At 43.9% G+C, this 4167-nt stretch overlaps 1 long non-coding RNA gene across 1 annotated transcript; it reads left to right on the top strand.

Moving 5' to 3' along the window:
• Positions 1–231: 231 nt before the first annotated feature.
• Positions 232–3700, top strand: LOC138793423 (uncharacterized). The gene is made up of 3 exons (XR_011363258.1): positions 232–305; positions 2577–2854; positions 3013–3700. It is a non-coding gene; the product is annotated as an uncharacterized lncRNA (long non-coding RNA).
• The last annotated feature ends 467 nt before the right edge of the window (positions 3701–4167 follow it).

Raw genomic sequence — 4167 nt, 5'->3', positions numbered from 1 at the left:
TGTATGGTGTTTAGAAAATAGTATGTTTATGCCGCAAATTTATCCTTTTGCATTGTTGTACCCTCTAATTATTTCTATAAACAAATCCTGTCATACCCTACATCTGTATTATTTCATATAGTGGCCACTATTGACACAGTCTTCGGCATCGCGAGTGTTAACCACTAGGGCACGCGCATAGTCTCACAGTCTACGTCACCATCACGTGTCTCGGGAGTACACACATGATCATACATGTGACCAGGTAGCAATGGCGACGCAGCCACGCTCGTGTGGGTTATATGATCCGGGATCCCCTCCACTGTGTGAGTAATCGTATTGAGCGCCATGCATCTGTTTCTCATTACTAATTACCCCATATATAAATATTTGCAAAGAGGGACTCGAGTCTCACCCTTGAGAAAGTTCTGGTGACGGAACGCGTGGGGTGTTCTGGTCTGACCTAATCTGGAGTGGCAGCAGTCACTTTATATTTTGTATTATGATTTTGTTCCTGATTTCTTGTGTTATTTATGCTTAACACTTCAGTCTCTTTGGATATTGGGGTATTAGGATTCATGAGTTTTTGGATTGTTCACATTACTTTTTCTCACATTCTTGTCATTATTGTATTATTTATGCTGCTAGTCCCTGCATAAGCCAATGATAGGTCAGTTTCGATAGAGTTTCCTGCATAGACCCTGTAATGGTGAATATTGAAGTCTAAAAAAAAAAAAAAATTTACTTTGAGATATCGAAAGGATAATGATGTTACTGACATGTACAGCCCTAAATTCAACCAAATACACTACCCCCGTATCATATAGATGCTTTAAACTATGAAATCCGAAATTCGGTCGAACCGAATATTTTAAAAAAATCCGGAAGTCCGGTCGGAACGAACTTTTGAAAAGTTCGCTCATCTCTAGTGACAATTAGACACAGTTATCGAATTTTTGAAAAAGTTCTTTAAACAATATGAAGTGTACCATTGGCCATCACGTGTGAGTAACATCCGCTCCTATGCCTTTTAGGGCACAGATCCGCAGCGGATGTTGCTGCGTTTTCGCTGCGATAAAGACGCTGAGGATCTGTCGTGTGTGTTTTTAGCATAATAGAGTATTTGATTACAATAATGATCCGAGTAGTGTGAAGGTGTATGCTCTTTCAGAGTAGCCTTTTTAGTGTTATTCTGCTGCCAACCATAGACCCACCACCTTAGTAAATTCACAACGCCGGATCCGCAGCGGATTTAACGCTGTGAATCCGCTTCCAAATTCGATGCCGATGCCTCCCCTGTGACTTCCAATATTATAACATACTCACAGCGTGATTGTCATCCTGCTGCCAGTATGTAAGTGCCGGCCCCATTAACCCCCGACGCCCGGGATGATACATTACCTGCACCACGATCTTGCCACGTCTGAGGCTCCCGGCTACCAGCGGGCCCTTTAAATTTTAGAAATAATCTAATTATATCCTGTGGCAATAATGCCCCGTTCACACTGAGCAAGAACGTACAGATTTCACAGTGGACTCTCCGCGGGGGAAGTGCGCCCTGCTCTGTGTCCATCTTAGATTAAATGAGAGGGCGTGCGCTCGTCCGCTACCGCCGCTCTCCTTTCGTAGAAGTTACATGTGACTTTTTTTAACGGAGAGGAGAGTGAGCTCTCACGTCCTCTCATTTACTTAAGGCTATGTTCACACTACGTGAACAGACAGGCCATTCCGTGACTTGTGAACGGTCTTTCTGCAGCTGCAATTAACTGAATTTCGGCAGCAGAAAAATTACATGTCAGTTCTTTTCAGTTCCGTATGGGATCCCACAGAAGATAAAGCTATGTCCATACTAGCAAAAGTACGGCCATTGTTGCCGATGGCAATAACTGCTGTCCTTTTACGTAATGTGAACATAGCCTAAAGCTGGAGACAGAGCAGGGCGCACTTCCGCTGCGGCGAGGTCCACAGTGGAATTTTTAATTTCTTTCTCAGTGTGAACGGGGCCAGGATTGAAAGATTCCACATATGCCACAGCTTACAAATGTAAAAATCTCATGGATATATAAATGATAACCGTACATTAATATTTGACACTTCGGCATATATGTAATGACTCAAATATACCAGGATTCAGACATGCAGGGTGTTGTGCGTCGGAGGGACACATGAGGCCAACATTGAGTTCCATTGTCCTAACAATAACAATCGGCAGGCCCTTAAATTGTTAGGCTGCATTCACATGTTCAGTGATTTTCCTGGTCCATGATTGTTGTCCGCTAGCTACCTCCGTGATTCGTGAAAAGCCATCCGTTTTGCATCCGTGTCCGTGTTTTTCATGGATATGTGAAAATTGTACTGTGCACAGTCTAATAAAGTTTGTTTGGGGAAAAAAAACTCAACTAGCTTGGCCAGCCCCTCTAGAAGGTCACATGATCGGCTGGCAGCCATTTTACTGTGCCATTTCTGGTTTTCTTTGCTGTGAGACAGTTGTGTTCATTACCTCTGCTAATCTAGGAGTGGTTTTTGGCTAACTTATCACTGTAGAGATGACTACTGATCCAGTTGCTGATGTGATCTTGACCTGGCTTATCTCCCAGCACTTTGGAGAGCAGTTTGAGGAGCTGGATGAAGAGCCGAGGAGGAAGCGTCGGAGGTATTGGGTACACCCCATTGTCTCTGTGCGGCCAGAACGGGGTCAATTTCATCAGCTGTACACTGACCTGAGACGTTATTCGGACAAGTTTTAGAACTACTGTCGGATGACTATCGGTACTTTCGATCGCCTTCTCGCTGAACTGCGCCCAGGACTACAACACCAGGACACAGTGATGCGGTCTGCGATCTCACCTGAAGAAAGACTCCTTGTAACCCTCAGGTAAGCTATATATACAGTACATTATATGGTGTACAGCATGCAGCCCTGACTGGGGAGGGGATGATACATAAAGTGTGTGATGAATGGGGAGGGGGTGGTACAGGGGTTAAGTTTAATTTTACATGGTCAGTTGATGTCCCTTTTGTTTTTACTTGCAGATTTCTTGCAACCGGCAACTCTTATGCAAGCCTGCATTATGAGTTCGCGTTGGGGATATCCACCCTTTCCAATATTGTTGGAAGGATCTGCGGAACCATCTGGAAGCGTCTGAGGGCCCAAGTGATGCCACCCACCCAGCCTGAGGACTGGCTCCACATCGCTGAGGGATTCGAAGCAGCAGTTTCCAAACTGTATAGGTGCGCTGGATGGAAAGTCCATTCATGTGCGTAAGCCATCTCATTCTGGCTCCCTATTTTACAATTACAAACAATATTTTTTGGTGGTGCTGTTGGCCTTAACTATCGGTTTGTGATTGTTGATATAGGGGCCTATGGGAGCTCTGCGGATGCTGGCGTTTTCAGGGCTTCCAGAATGGGTGAGATGCTTAAGTCCAATCAGCTGCATCTACCAGCATCAAGGTCTCTACCTGGATCGGATGGACCACCAGCTCCCTTTGTAATAGTGGCAGATGAAGCATTCGGACTGCAGACCAACCTCCTACGTCCTTTTCCAAGGCGTGGCTTAGATAACCGGAGGCGTATCTTTAACCCCTTAAGGACAGAGCCAATTTCGATTTTTGCATTTTCGTTTTTTCCTCCTTGTGCATAAAAGGCCATAGCACTTGCATTTTTCCACCTAGAAACCCACATGAGCCCTTATTTTTTGCGTCACTAATTGTACTTTGCAATGACAAGCTGAATTTTTGCAATTTCAAGTGTGGTGAAATTGAAAAAAAAAACGCATTGTTTATTTGGGGGAAATGTGTTTTTACGCCATTCGTCCTGGGGTAAAACTGACTTGTTATGCACGTTCCTCAAGTCGTTACGATTAAAACGATATGTAACATGTATAACTTATATTGTATCAGATGGCCTGTAAAAAAATTCAAACCATTGTCAACAAATATACGTCACTTAAAACCGCTCCATTCCCAGGCTTATAGCGCTTTTATCCTTTGGTCTATGGGGCTGTGTCAGGTGTCATTCTTTGCGCCATGATGTGTTCTTTCTATCGGTACCTTGATTGCGCATATATGACTTTTTGATCACTTTTTATTACAATTTTTCTGGATTTGATGCGACCAAAAATGCGCAATTTTGCACTTTGGGATTTTTTGGCGCTTACGCCGTTTAACGTACGAGATCAGGAATGTG

This window comes from Dendropsophus ebraccatus, chromosome 5 (assembly GCF_027789765.1).
Source record: "Dendropsophus ebraccatus isolate aDenEbr1 chromosome 5, aDenEbr1.pat, whole genome shotgun sequence".
Classification (NCBI taxonomy): Eukaryota; Metazoa; Chordata; class Amphibia; order Anura; family Hylidae; genus Dendropsophus; species Dendropsophus ebraccatus.
This window is presented reverse-complemented; position numbering and strand designations above follow the sequence as displayed.